At 51.7% G+C, this 15,521-nt stretch overlaps 1 long non-coding RNA gene across 2 annotated transcripts in view; it reads right to left on the bottom strand.

Moving 5' to 3' along the window:
* Positions 1-15,112, bottom strand: part of LOC140696970 (uncharacterized) — a 103,793-nt gene extending 88,681 nt beyond the window's left edge. For both annotated transcript variants that reach the window (XR_012073744.1, XR_012073743.1), the window contains exon 1: positions 14,595-15,112. This is a non-coding gene — a long non-coding RNA (uncharacterized lncRNA). The remainder of the gene's footprint in view (positions 1-14,594) is intronic.
* Positions 15,113-15,521: the final 409 nt, after the last annotated feature.

Below are 15,521 nucleotides of genomic sequence, written 5' to 3' on the forward strand. Positions count from 1 at the left end.
GTAGCTGGCTGTTCTTTTTTTGCTACAGATCCAACCCAAAGTGCCCTTAAGTATGAAATGCATGATGTACAGGCCAGATGATTTTATTAGTCCTCTTACAATTCCCTACACTCCATTGTACCCCCTAAGATTGCCTCAAACTACCCAGATATCGCAGAGCTGCCCTAAATGTTGGTTAAGGCCACAATAGAAAATATCCTTGTGCGAACTCCTTCTGCATTTAGCATAAAACTGCTTTTGACACACTGGCCCGTTGCCTCACTCTGCAGGAGTCCCTCCAAAATTTCTCTGAGAGCTCAAAAACAAGATAAATTTTATCTCCCCTAAGGAACCAAAATACCTACTTCTCCCCTTTTTTTTCTTGGCCACTAGGGACCTCAGGGTTAAATTTAATAATAGTTCAGTTTTGTATATTTACTTCCCTTCTCCTTCCTGCTGTCCTGAAAGTAGGATGACGATTTTAGTCACCTTATTGAATGTATGTTCCTTGTTGAAAGCACTAAATTTTTTAATTTTTAATTTTTGGCAAAACACAAAAAAAATGACCTTAGCATCAAACGGATAAATGCAGGATCCTACACTACGAGAGGGAAACAGCTGCATAAATAATAATGATTTCCCATAAACAAAAATTCCTGAAAATGATCAAGCGGTCATAGTGGGGCACAAGATTCAACAAGAGTCCTGTGCAAGGGGGGAGCTGGGCTAAGAGACTGGGTACTTGGGTGTATGTCTGAACTGTGAGGGCTCTTCCTTCTCCAGGATGCTATTGTACTTCAATCCTCCATGACGCTTGAAGCTTGGAGTTTTTTGTCTCACAGGGGCCCCTGGAGAAGATAATGGTCTTACTAAGGCTTGCAGGAAGAGGCTGTGCCTTGCCTAACTGCAATCTTTCTGCATGGGAGAGGTCATCTAATAAACAACCCTTAGACACCTACTGTTTTCAGTAGGTCCTGGGAAAGGGAGCATCTGGAGGAAAAAGAACAGAGCACGGGCCATTTCCCTCAAGGTTTTCTCCCACTCGTGGTCAACATGACAGAAGGATCTGGAATTAGGTTCCCCAGCAGCACAAGGGATCTGGATTGGGAAGGCAGAGTGTTTCTTGCCGATCAGGCCAGTCAGCCCCTGAGTGGGTGTCCAAGCAGGCTTCAGATTCTCCTGTTCTCTGAGGCTTTTAGAGAATTTTCCTCCAACTGGACTACTGAGAGTGGGGTCTTGTCTGTACCCTCGGGACTCCTGCTTTGCAAAGCCCACATCACACTAAGGCCCAGCCTCTGGAGCACTTTTCAAGCTCCCAGAAGCTGGCGTGAAGCATCACTACGCTGTCTGGTCCTTACTCCCCCTTCTAATCCGCTGCAGCCTTCGCTCCTGGAGCTGCCGTGTTGGGGGTTCTGGCACCAGTGGCTGCATGAGCCATGCTGGCCCCTTTCCCTGACGTTTTTAAAATATAAAATTTAAAATGTGACTCGGAGATGAAAGCAAGAATGCCGAAAGGAGGCCGATGCTTTCTTGTGTTCAATTACAGCCCTGGGGAGTACCCCACACAAGGAACTGCTCAGAGCTCCAGCCAAGATGAAATCTGCTTTTCCAATAAGCACTTCAAACAGTAGAGGATGTTTTTGGCTGGATTCAGCAACTGGGAAGCCAACAGTTAATCGGGCTGGGCACTGAGGCAGGGCTCCCCGCCATCAGGGGAATCTGAAGCCGCCTTCCACTGCAGCTTTCACTGCAACTGAAGTTATGAGGCACTAGTCTGGCTCTCCCACGAACTCCACCTTTGGACCTCATTGAAGAGTTCTTCTAAGATGACAGATTTCACTATCCCAGTTAATTACTCTCCATATGATTTTTCTTCATTGTTTGTTCAGGCCTAATTCCTTTACTTTACAGTAAGTTCTAGGACTTTGTAGATTTGAACATGGGCCACACCAGAGATGTTGATAAATAATGAAATGAGGATACTGATGGTTGTGGTGATAATGGATGGATGGATGGGTGGATGGATGGATAGATGGGTGGGTGGATGGGAGGGTAGGTGGATGGATGGATGGGGTGGGTAGATGCATAGATGGATACACAGATTGCCTGGCTGGTAGCTCAGGTGAAGGCAGCATTGAGATATAAGTAGCAGAAGCTTTAGCAGATCCATTTCACAAACCTAGAAGTTGAAGTTCTTCAAAGCAAATGATTTGCTCAAGCTCACCACAGATGACTGTGATCTAGAACCCAAGTCTTCTGAGCCATGCTCCTTCTCATGACACCAGCCTGTTGCTTCAATAACCTGGACTCCACCTTGACTGGACACCATCAGCATCCTGCCCTGCACTGAGAGATCCTTCCAGACCCAGCTACGACCACGAGTGCATTTTGTGTATTTTAGCTACTAAGTATTAGCCAATTATCAAGTCACAAAGGGAATCGTCTTCAGGACCCTGGATTCCAGCTTCATTCTTGACCTCCTAGTCACACCCAGATTCGGGCAAATATTCCCTGACCTGTTAGGTAAGTCTTTTGCCTGGAGAAGAAGCACCAGGGCACAGAACAGGGATTTCCAAATTTAAGTGTGTATGAAAGACTTGTGAAAAATGCATATTCCCAGACCCCATACCCAGAGGTTCTGAATGCGTGGGTCTGAAGTGGGCACAGGAAGTACAGGCTCAACAGCAAAACATTTATCTCGTTGAAGCCCTGGTACTTTCTTGGTAAGGCCTCTCCTGACCATTATATTGAAAATCACAACCCACACACCACCTCCCCACTTCTCATTCCCCATCCCGCTCTCCTTTTCCTCACAACATTACCATCACTGTCTAGTACACCATTGCTATGTTTGTATCCCCACTAAGTGAAGTCCTAACCCCTGGTGTGATGGCATTTAGAGGCAGGGCCTTTAGGAGATCACTAGGTGTAGATGGGGTCATGAGGGTGGAGCCCACATGATGGGATTAGTGCCCTTGTAAGAAGAGGAAGAGATCAGAGCTCTCTCTCCACATGTGAGGACACAGCAAGAAGGTGGCCATCTGCAAACCATAAAGAGAGCCCTCACCAGACACCAAATCTGCTGGCACCTATGTCTTGGACTTTGCAGCCTCCAGAAAAGTGAGAAATAGATGTTTGTTTAAGCCATCCAGTCTACGGTATTTTATTACAGCAGCCCAGGCTGACTAAGACAACTGTATGATTGACTTGTTTCTCATACTTGTTTGGTCTCCCCAGTCACGGAAGCTCCATGAAGGCAGGACCTGCCTTGTCCACTGCTGACTCTCATGAGCCTGGAACAGCCTGGGATGGTAATATCTGTTTAAAAGGACAGACTTAATGAGGAAGAGGTTTTAATGCAGGGGGCCCAAGGTGCACTCTTGGAGGAAGAGCATGAGTGTTGATATTAGCCCACCGAGAGTTTGGATCCCAACTCACTCGCTTCTGTATGACTTCAGACACGTTAGGCCCCTGAGCAACAGCTTTGTCATCTGTGAACAGGAGGCGATACCTCCACCCTAGGGTCTAGCACAGACCTGGCACCGAGCACTGCGCCACCAGCGTAATTCTTTCCTCCTTCCTCATCTTCTGGGTAGAATTTTATATTCTATGGCCTCTGAGCAGAAAATGTGCCTGAAGCCTCCCAGGTTCGGGGAGAAGTGCATTCTGTTTCTCATCAGGTGGAGAGAGGCAGGGAGGAGGAATTAACGAAGGCCACTCGTCAGGGCGAGTGGGTCAGGCATCCCTGCTGGCTCCCTCTGCAGCTCAGAGGACACACGTTCACCTCCCACTGTCCCGCCATCCTTTCCCACCAGCAGGAATGTACAAGCGCTCTCTGAGTAAACAGACAATAAATCACTCGCTGGGATCACACCCCCATCAAAGCAGCATCATTCAAGACCTCAGGCAGAGAGAGCACGTGTTTGGAGACTGCAGTGTGGAAGCAAGTATTCCTGGCAAAACAGCGCAGGCAGTTTCCCTGGGGCCCTTGGAGTAAGTCCCACTGACCCTGCCAGCCCCACCTGGAGGGACTTAAACCAGAGTATGGGAGATTTGGGCCAGAGGGGAACAGGATTTCCTCACAGTGATCCTGGACTAGGTGACTGACGTTTTAGAATCTTTTCTTGCTGGGTTTTATGAAGCTGATAGGAATTGGAGGCAGAGACAGAAAACAGGAAATGTCTACACACATACACACACACACAGATACACATTACACAACCCAGGGAGAGGGAAAGAGGCAGCCCCTGTAGAGTGGGGTCAGAGCCTCCATCCACACGGAAAACAGGAGTCCGTAGCCTGTGTCCCAGCTCCACTCTGCTGCTGGGACCTCGGGCCCGTCCCTCTCCTGCCCTGCCCTAGCTTCTTACCCACAAGACAAGAGCACGAATCTCCCTAGTCCTCCTCAAGCTGCTGTTCCATGAGTCCCTGATTTCCAGCTGGGCTTGGGCCAGACGCGCTGCCGCTGCCGAGGCAGAAGGGAAACTGGCCTGAACACACGGCTGCCTGGATCCCCTTGGCCGCCCTCAACCCCACCCCCTGGCTGAGAGGCTGAGATTCAATTCAAGGCTCAGACCTTTACTTTCAGAGGCTATGCTGGAAGATGCAGAGTCTGTACTGACCTCCCACACCTCTTCCCTGGCCGTCTGTCCCCTGTAGGGGCTGGAACCTGGCAGGTGAAATCCCCTCTGAGCCCTGGGGTGGCTCTTTCTAGACAGAATCCCCCTTGGGTCTGCTGTCCCTAGGGTCAGGCTGAGCCCTGGAAGGACATCTGCCTCTGGCCAAGGGTCACTCATCTGGATTCAAGGCGAGACTAGTATCCTTCAAATTAAACCAAACCGGCTCCCTTTGGAACCCAGCCATCACCCTTTCAGCACTGCCTAATAGGGTCCAACCCCGCACCTGGTAGAAGTTCTGAGCGGCCCTGGTAGGGGCTTCTGAGGAATTAGCTTGAGAAGCGATCTGCTGAGAACCAGCTGTGTGACCCTGAGCAAGTCCCTTCCCCTCTCTGGGCCTCAGTTTCCCCATCTGGGCTGGCCTGGCTCCCTGCCACCTGCCCAGTGTGGGGGTCTGTATCCCTCTGCAATAAATATCCCAGCAGCCTCTCCCCGTCCTGGGGCTGCAGGGAGTGTCCACCTCACTGACTGGTCATGGGGGCAGGGGTGCCAAATGGAAGAAACCAGAAACAGGCACTCGAGGTCAAGGTTAGAGCCTGCCTCCGGCTTCCCAGCATTACCTCCTCTTAGAATTGCATGTTGTCGAAGCCAGAAGGGTCATCAGGCATCATCCAGACCAAAGGTGTTCAAGCTGCTTTTACCCACAAAGCCTTTCTCCAGATGAAATCTCACGCAGAGGCCCAGAAGATCAAACACGGGGGAGGGGAGCAATAGCAGGGGTGAAATGGAGCATTTATAACAAAGGCATCGCTAATGGAGCGTTTATGATAAAGGCAGCTCTGACATCCTGGCTGGGAAAAGCTACTCCAGGGATGTCCTCAGCCAGTGTGGAAAGCTAGACAGGAGAGCATCACTGTACCTGACTGGGCTCTCTCCTCCAGAATAAACCCCTATCCCTGCTTAACGGAAGAATTTTTTACAAATTAAACTTGCATCAACAACCAGAACTCACCTTACTCCTCCCCACAACATAGACAACGGTTCCTTACAAATAGCACTGCCTTATCTGTAGTATTAATCCGAGGCAATCTCTGGCCCCATCTCTTCCACTCCTGCGTAGAAAAACATAGCAGCTTGAAATATCTGATCCACACAACTCAGATAAGAGAGAAAAGGCGCATGCAACAGGGCAGGGTAGAGCCAGGGAGAAGAGAAGTCAGGAGAAAGAAAAGTAAAAGAGTTGGTTCCTGCAGCTGACCTGGCAGATCTGAGGACGCAGTCCTGGGGGACTCGGGACTGAGAGATACTCCAGACCCCTAAGGTTCCTGACAAGGCTGGGGAGGGGCACGGCGCTGCTGCAGGAAGATGGGAAAGGGCACTGGTGCCCCCAGTCCAGTGGAAATGGAGAGGGGCTCCCGAGTCACGGGAGTAGCGCGAACAAAGTCTCGGTAATTAAGGTGAGCCTGGTGTCCTGCCTGGAGGAGGTGGGCAGCAGGGCTGGCCGGGTGAAGCAACCTGTGCCAAACGGCTGCAACAGCCGCATCTCCTCAGCACCGAGCACATCACTGACGTCAAGCGCAGTGGGGCCTCGGCCAGCACTAACTAGGTACAGATGCTCGGGGAAGGGCCGCCTGGGCCAGCAGCCGCTCCCGCAGGCGCCGGCCCCACAGCCCCGGAGCTGCTCCAGCCGCGGGCGGGGAGGAGTCTGTGCCGCCAGCCGGCCGGCCTCCCAGGCGGCGCAACAGCGCACCCTAGTGGCCATGGCTCGGAGAGAGCGTCCAGCAGCCCCCAGGCCTAGGTGTGGGGCCTGACACCTTTGATACAGTCTAACACTCGTGGAGATCACAGCACTGTCACTTGGGGAGCTTTTAAAAAATCCCATTGCCCAGGCGGCACCCCATCTCAGATAGAATCCCTGGGAACGGGACCCGGGTGCCAGTAGGTTTTAGAACCCTAGAGTTGTTTCCTATGTATGGCCAACTTCAGAACCAGTTCCCTTAAAGCAGTGGTTCTCACTCAGTGGTTTGAGCGTGCATCAGAATCACCTGGAAGGCTGTTAAAACACGGACTGCCAGGCGCCACCCTGGAGCTTCTGTCTGTGGTGACCTCGTTAGCTCCAGCAAGTTGCCAGGACCCACCTCGAGAACCTGGGCTAAACGATCACTCAGAGAGTGGGCCAGGTACCACAGCATCGGTATCACCTGGGAGCTTGTTGGAAACACAGATTGGAGGCCCCAACCGGGATCCACTGACTCAGAATCTACATTTTATCTAGATACAGGCGATTGGTATGACATTAGGGTTTGTAAGTGCTGCTTCTAAACACCATTTGCTCAGGCCTGATATGATCAGGCTGTGTTGACGGCTGGCAAAACCTCTTTACATCCGCCCCCAAATCTCTGGATCAGAGAGCTGGATGGAATGTTCCAGATGATCTGGTCCAACTCTCTTGCATGACAGATGGGCCAAAGTGAGCAGGGAAGGAACTTGCCCAGGGTCAATCACTGTGGGCACCTCAAATGCCATATATTCATAAACATTCCTTCTTCCTCCCCAGGGGGTGACCCTTGTGAGTTACGATCTTATTCATCCACAGGGCAGGCACCTCGTGAACTCAAGGGGGACTATGGAGGCCCAGGTCCTTCCTGTCCTGTCTGCTGGGGAGTGCGCTGAGGCAGGCAGTGGAAACACAGGAAAACCACAACAGAGAATGTGGTGGGAGGTGGGCTGCATAAGATGGCTCAGGAGGGGCCGGGTTTGAGCGCTGAGTGTCAGTCACTGCCCCTAAGTGTGTTGACACGCATACCCATTTTTTGATCATGATTATTCTGAATTATCAGGGAAAAGAGACAGATCAAAGCCTATCTTACAGGTCCCTCTCTTACAGACAGATCTGTATACACTAAGCATCCTGTCACCAAAGTTGGCTGGATGGCCAGCTCTGGCCACAGCTCATGGTGGGTTTTCATCTTTTTTGGCCATTATTCATGCAGGCACTCTGAGGGGCACACATAGCCCAGGTGGAGAAGGTAGATAGACACATGAATAAATGACAATGAAACAAATAACACAAGACAGGAGGTCCGGATGCCCATGGGAGTGGGAGGAGGGATGCACAGTGTGGGTCAGGGAAATCAGAGCAGGCTTCCTGCAGGCTGCATGGCCATCACAGCCAGGGCATGAAGGAGCCTGAATGTGTCCACACTCCTAACCATTCCTCTACCCCATCCTCAAAAGGTACAGAGGTGAGACCCTAACCTCATGTCCTGTCTGGGCTCTGTAAACAGGATGTCTGGCTGGAAAAGATGCAGCCAAGGCAGAGAAGGGGCAGGGAGACTTGAATTTAACGTTGATGAGTTTGGGCTTTATCCAGAATCCCACAGGAAGCCATCTGACTGGTGATGCAGGAAACAGACATGATGGACGTTTCAGGAAGACTGAGTCTTTCTAGAGTCTAGCAAATTGCTAATGTGCAAAGCTCTACCTTTAAAGCCTGTGGTGAAAGAATCACTAACAGTCTGGTCTGTATCAGGTTAACATTCTGCCTTTATTTCTATTCATTTCCCAAAAGCTGGGGATGGGGATAACCAATTTGTAATTGTTAAGTAAAAATGGGTAGGTATTTGTTTTCCTCTTGTGGTCTTTTACATTCTCAGCTATACCACCCTGTTACCAGCTTTACAGAAAACAAAGAAACTGAAATTAAACATTAACCAGGATCATTGAGGGTGTCACTGAAATGAACCGCCCTGCTGTCAGGAGAGGAGAGGCCCCTAGCTCTGGAGGATTATTCAAACAGGAGAGGGACCTGGGCAGGCCCCAGCACCCAGGGACTGGGGGGCCAGCTGATCCCAAGAGCACTTTCAATTCCAACCAACAAAAGACTCCCTGACTTCCGGCGTAAGGGCTGGGTGCCTGGGGACAAGAAGGGCGCAGGCAGGGTCCCAGCCCTGTGAAACTCACATCACACGTGAGAAGGGCTCTTAAGGCGGCAGACCCCCAGCCATGGAAGGCAGAATGGGGAGCGATGTTTCTACCCCTAGAAGAGACGGCATCTGCTGTAGGTCTTATAGAATCGAGACATTTACCGGTAGAAAAGAGGGGGGCGGTCCGGACAGACGGAACAGGTGAACAGTTGGTGGAGGGCTCTGCGTGGTGTGTTTCATATGTGGTGTCTGGGTGGGGGTGGGGTGCACGATGGGAGGAGGGGGCGTGTGGAGGATGGCCAGGTCCAGAAGGCAGCGTGGGAAAGGCTAGCTCTAAAGTCTAGGCCCTTGGGCCTTGTCTAAGCCCCCAGCACCCCTGTGGGGAAGGTGGGCTGGCCAGCTGCCCTGGTGGGAGGCTGCTGGGGTCTGCCAGGCCAGAGGTGCTAAGGGCTCACCCAAGGCTGCAGCAGAGGGGAGGGGCGGGGAGGCTGGGCTCAAGAGGCCTCCAGAGCAGTCTTCTGACTCAGTGATGAGACGAGCTGGGTGTGGGGAGGCGAGGTCAGTGACTGAACACTCTGATTTGGTGCCATCCCCTGGGAAGGGAATGGTCTCAGTCAGGGGTCCAGCTGAGCAGCAGGAAGCGTGTTGGTATCTTAAGCAGAGGGAATTCAACATGGGGGATCGGTTGCATAGTGATTTCAAAGCTGAGAAGCTGCATAAGATGCTGAGGCAGCACAGAGGTTAGCACGGGCCCCGTCGAGAGGAGGATGAAAACGGAGGCTGCATTAATGACAGCTGGGAGACCAGGAGCATCCGGCCCAGCAGAAACCAGAGCAGGCCTGTGCCGGCAGAGCTGGGGCCAAGGAGGAGACCCAGACCTCCTGGAGACGCTTCCTAGAACAGAGAGAAGGGAAGAAATACCCTGGCTTCTCTCTGCCCACCTGCTATTGGCCCAGCCTACTTGAAAGCCCAGAGACAGGAAAGGCCTCGCCCAGGACCACTAGAGGAGGCAGCCAAGGTGAGCGCAGATCTGAACGTGGGGAGTGTGAGGGGCCTCCTTGGAAGAGGATCCAGCCTGCACTGGAGACACAGGCTCGGAGGGCTGGAGAGGCAGGTGTGAAAGGATTAGCGTGGCTCTTTTGGAGGTTTTCCAGCAGAGGCAAAAGCTGACTCAGGCCTGAGTCACACTGTCCGGGATCTGAGCCCCGTGGGTGGGGCAGGGCAGGGTGGTGTCAGGTGGCTCAGTGATATGCCAGGCCCCGAGTCAGGAACAAGGATGCTGCGGTGGAAATGGGCTGGCCCGGAGAGGTGGTCAGACCCACATCAGCACCCCATTCTGACAGCAACTAGCTGTGTGACTCTGGGCAAGTGAACAATACTCTCTGGGCCTTGGTTTCCCATCCGTAGAGTGAGAACATGCCTCCCCCATTGGGAGAAGAGAAACCATGCAGGAGCATTTTGTGAACCGTGAGGTGCTATCTACACCAGGAAGACCAGGATGCCAAGCAGATGCCCGCTCTAACTGGGGCTCAGGGACGCCAGTGACTGGGTGAGGCTTTTGGGTTGAGTCTGATGTGCTCCCAGGGCCCCTCAGGTGCCATACACCTGCAGAGAAGCCACTGGCAAGTGTGGGGCCCAAGCTGGCTCCACACAACACAAGACATGAAGGGATCTTGGAGGTCCCCTTGGGTTGGTGGGGCAGGGACCCACCTTGACCTTGGTCCCTGAAATGATATACAGAATCCTATAGGTACTCTTTCCAGGGAAAGGGTCTGATTCTTAGAGGAACTGACAACCGCAGGGGCTCCTGAACTGCAGGTTAAGCCCCTCCACTCTGCAGCCCCACCTCCCACCATGCCCGGCCCCACACAAGCGGCCCCAGCATCACAGAACTGCTTGTAGTTGCCCCCAGCTCTCCAGGTTTCTTCAGTTCCTCGGTCCTTGGTGGATGCTGCCTCTCCACCCAGACTCCCTCTCCTTCCCTCTCCTCCCTCCCACACATCTTATTTCCTCCAGTCTTTAAGACTCAGTTCAAGGATCATTTCCTCCAGGAAGCCTCCCCTGACCCCATAACCCCCAGACCCCCTGTCCTAGACAGGCGTGGCAGATGGTATTCTCCAAAGAGTGCCACTCCCACGTACTTATGCATCCAGCAGGAACTCCTGGCAGTAGGACCTACCCCTCCCACGGAGAGGTGAGTCTGTGTCCCATCCCCTTGCACCCCGAGGGGACTCGTGACTGCCCTGACTGGTCAGAAAAATGACAGCCCTCTGCCTGGTTCTCATATTCTCTCTTTCTCTCCCTCTCAACACACGCCTTGGACCTCAGCCTCCATGCTGCGAGGAAGCGGGACCACAGGGAGAGCCACAGGCCCGCAGCCAGCACCCACAGTGAGTGCCTTCAGGTCACCTCAGGGAAGGCCCCGCGTGGTGTCATCAACACACTGTCCCCATCCTGCCATCAGTGTGCTGACTCGCAGAATCCCTGAGAGATAATAAATGATAACTGCTGGTTCAAGTCACTATATTTTAGGGCTCCTCTCTGTTGAGGCATTTGCTCCTGAAGTTGGAACTGTTGGTTGACAGCCCCACCTGCCCTCCAGACCGTGAGCACGGTGGCAGGGACCACCCTCCATCCTCATGGCCCAGGCCAGCCACACTGCTTACTACTCACAGAGCACTCCGCAGTGTGCATCCAACGAAAAGTCAGGAAATAAGAGAGAAACGATTGGGGGTATTAGAAATGAATTCCCAGGTGACAGACATATTTGAGCTGCAGCTCTAAAGATGTAAAAACTGTTGTTTTTTTTTAAGTGAAAGTTGGTGAGAATATATTCATCTAAACCTTTAAGGTTTTATGAACTGGTCACATTAGACTGTGATCTCTTACTACGGGGCTTGCTGTGGAGTAACTAGATGATGGGACATAAAGGGACCCAAGCGCAGTGATCCCCCTGTGGCTTTTCAGCTCAGTGGCCTCCTGGAACTACAGAGTGGACTTGTTTTTCCTTCTCACACTCTGACTCCAGAGCATCCTCCAAACACAGGCAGCCTCCTTCTCAGGGAGCACCACTTCCTCCCTCCTCCTTCCCCAGAGCCCTGCAGGGCCCTGGGCAGCCACCCACTCCCCTCCCCGAGGCTTAGCCCCTCAGGGAGCTGCCCTCCCACTTAAGGGCCCCTAACACAGAATCTGTTGCCCAGACTAGACTTCAGGCCTCCACCCATGGGCGAGCACTTCCTTCCCTAGAAGGTGCTCCAGGCAGAGAAATTTCCTGATACAGAACTCACGGGTGGGGGGGTGGGGTGGAGATGCTTTACAGTTTTCAAAGCAGTTTCTCCCGCCTCATTTCCTTGATCTCCAAAGGGTGGTTGAGGCAGACTCAGTAGGGATGACAAGGCCCATTTCATACAAGGAAGTAGCCGCACCAGAACTCCAGCCTGGACCTCTGCCTGCACACCACTGCCCCTCACCCTGCTTTGGTCACTGTTGGCCAGGTTGCTGCTGATCACAGTGGTGGGTCCTGCTGTCTGTCCCTAGGGCAGGCCGGATCATCCACAGATGTCTGATCATCTCAGTAACCATCTCAGTTAGCCCCTAGCACCCAGGATATTTCTGGACCTCCTTGACCCACAGCATCCCTTGAGCACAGAAAACAAAGCTCAGATAAATAAAATAGGATCAGATTGGTACTTCTGTTGCCAAAAGAAACACACACAGCAAAAACAAACCAAGAAGACAAATAAATAAAAATCCTTTAGTATACATTCCCCAAGCTAATTACGAAGAACCGATTTTGGATTACTTGCAGTTTGGGATTATTTGTGTTCCCTTCCCCTGTACCACGAAAGAAGAATCCAGTCAGCTGTGCTCTATTTCACCAATGTCTGCTTATATAAACATTTAGGGGGGGTACAAGCATGTGTCCCGCGTGCGCGCGTGCACACACACGCGCGCCTCTCTCTGGATAAAGAGGTCTGCAGGTTAGGATGCATTCTGGGATCTTTCCTTCCACACCTCCTGCGTCTGGTCACTGTCTTGGAGGTTGACATTCCTCAAGTTGAGGGATGGGCAGGCAGAAGGCTGCAGGCTGTGCGCCAGCCAGGTCAGCTTACAGCGAGCTGTCAACCCGTTTCTGACGCCCCAGCTCAGCCATAAATAACCGCAATGAAACTGCAGCAGGCCTCCGGGGCCTCCCCCTGCAGCAAGCTCCCCTCCATCAATCTCCCCTAATGACTGCTTGGCATTCAGGCTTCCGCCGTGACCCGACCCCGGCCCCAAACATTCTTTGGGGCTCAGCGTCCTTCCCAGGCACAGAATGGGTCAGCTGGGAGCACACGGTTGAGAGTGTCCCCATGTCCTGCCAATATACTTTATGGATGCCCTGAGACAGGCAGGGAAACTCTCATTACTCAAAAGCCCCTCCTTCCAAGATGGGCTCCAGAAAGCAGAGCTACAGCTACAATCTGCCTGGTCGATCTGGTCATGGTGGATTCTCCTCTGCGAATGAGCTCACAAAGCAAGGGCTTCCCTCGCCCTATAACAGCTACTCACTCCACGGAAAAGGCTGGCCGTTGTGCTCTTCGCAGTGTGGGTGGGCCACAGCCAGATGATACTGTAGCTTGACTAGTGATACTTCTTTTGTCCTGTCTTTCAGAGGCAGTTATCTTTTGTTCTTAAGACTAATTTGCCTCAACTATCTCATCACCCTAAAAACATCAACCTAGGGCATATATCCTGAATGGATGAAAACTCTAATTCAAAAAGATACATGCACTCCAATGTTCATAGTAGCACTATTACAACGGCCAAGACATGGAAGCAACCTAAATGTCCATCAACAGATGAATGGATAAAGAAGATGTGGTGTGTGTGTATATATACGTATACATAATGGAATACTACTCAGCCATAAAAAGAGTGAAATAATGTCATTTGCAGCAACATGGATGGATCTAGAAATTATCATACTAAGTGAAATAAGTTAGACAGAGAAAGACAAATATATGATATCACTTATATGTGGAATCTTAAAAAAATGATACAAATGAACTTATTTACAGAAATAGACTCATAGACATAGAAAACAAACTTATGGTTACCAAAGGGGAAAGGAGGTAGGAGAGATAAATTGGGGATTTTGGATTAACAGATACTCACCACCACATATAAAATAGATAAACAACAAGAACCTACTGTATTGCACAGGGAATTATATTATTCACATCTTGTAATAAATTATAATAGAACAGAATATTCTTTTTATATTTATATATAACTGAGTCACTTTGCTGTCCACCTGAAACATTGTAAATCAACTACACTTCAGTTTTTAAAAAAATCAACCTAAAGTCACCCAGCTGCCCTACTTCCTCTCCCTTTCTCTCTGGCACTGCTCTCAACTTTTCTCCTGAGATCTCAGGATTGAATTTACATCAGTAATGCTCCTAGGATTCCACTTTACTATCTAGTAAAACAATTTGTCTCATCACCAACTTTATAATAGAATTGTAATCATATATCTCTAGATAAAAAATCAGAAACAACAGATAAAGACTAAAAAGTGCGCTCTCTCGGTATAGACGGGCCACAACATCAAACTTCAGTAACCACCACAGGGAGGTATGTCTTGCAAGCCAGCCCCCTTCATTTACACTTCAGAAACTGAGGTCCTTATGGTTATAGGGTCTCCTAGGGTCTACTGCCCTTGGGGACAGGAGTAACCAAAAGCAGCTCTTCCCCAGGCAGACAGGGCAAAACCACACCTTAGCCCAGCGCGGGGCACAGAGGAGGGCCGAACTGTAGTGGACACTGGCGATGTCCCCAAATCCCCAGGGCCACTTTCACTGCTCCGTGCACCCTTCCCCAGCCTCTGGGTGCTTTCACCCCTGACAGAGGCACATGTGACTCTTTGCACAGCTGTCTTCCCACCACTGGGGCCAGTTGGGGCAAAGTGGGAAATAATTTCCACCCTAGAGCTTTGCTGCGGGATGGGGCTGAGGCTGGTTCTCCGCCTGAAATCGAGTACTGCTCGACTTTCCACCTTGTCCCGTGTCCTCGTCCCCCACTCTCTTACCAGTCTCTCTGCGGACTGCTTCCTGATGCGAAATCACCTGCATCTGGACTCTCATCTCAAGGTCCGCTTCTGGGGAGCCTGACGGAGGACACCAGGAAACGTCTGTGGAATGAGTGACGCCATCGCGGCTCCAGGGAAGCTGCAGAAGGACTGTGGCACCAGGAGTGGCATTTAAGTGCCCAGAGGGCTGGTGCCAGGATTAATGAAAAATCTCTGCTTAGAACAGCTCCCATAGGTTCTTGCTCCGACACGAACATATCCGCCAGCACACGGGCTGTTTCAGCATTCGCACGGACACGGCGAACCCAGGGCCCTCTTGAAGGCCCATTCTGGATTGGCTCAGCTTCTGGATAACTGAGTACGGTGCCCCGTTAATCGATAAAAAAACGTTTTAACATTTACACCCCTTACATCGCAGCTGCTGCTGTAAACTGGGTGGTCGCAGCAGACGCCTTCATCCCGCCACTTTCTCAGCCGCAGCTTCCGTGTAAAGCGGCTTTCCACCCTCTCTGCGCCCCTCGGCCTCCCGGGCCCACTTCCCGGAAGTGTGGGGGGATGGGAGCTGGTGGGGGCTGGTGGAGAACCAACCGCTCCACCTCCTGGAGGCGGTCTGACGCTTCTCAGGCAGTCCGTACGGAATCAGACCTGCTGCCCAGAGCAGCTTCCACTGTCACCCGAGTGCTGGTTTTTCCTCCTTCCCTGTCTCATGGGCCTCCCTCCTGGGACCACCAACCAGTTAAACTGCATCCAAGCCCTTGCACCAAGCTCTGCTATCAAGGGACCGCAAGCCAAGCCAGTATTTCGCATAATCGACTTTTGGGCAGCCCGGGTCATCGCTATCCACCTGGCTCATTATCTACCTCCAGCTCTGCTCTGGAATAATGTGTTGCCCTCAGAGCGAGCAGAGTACCCTCCACTAAATGGCCC

This window comes from Vicugna pacos, chromosome 1 (assembly GCF_048564905.1).
Source record: "Vicugna pacos chromosome 1, VicPac4, whole genome shotgun sequence".
In the NCBI taxonomy this organism is placed as follows: Eukaryota; Metazoa; Chordata; class Mammalia; order Artiodactyla; family Camelidae; genus Vicugna; species Vicugna pacos.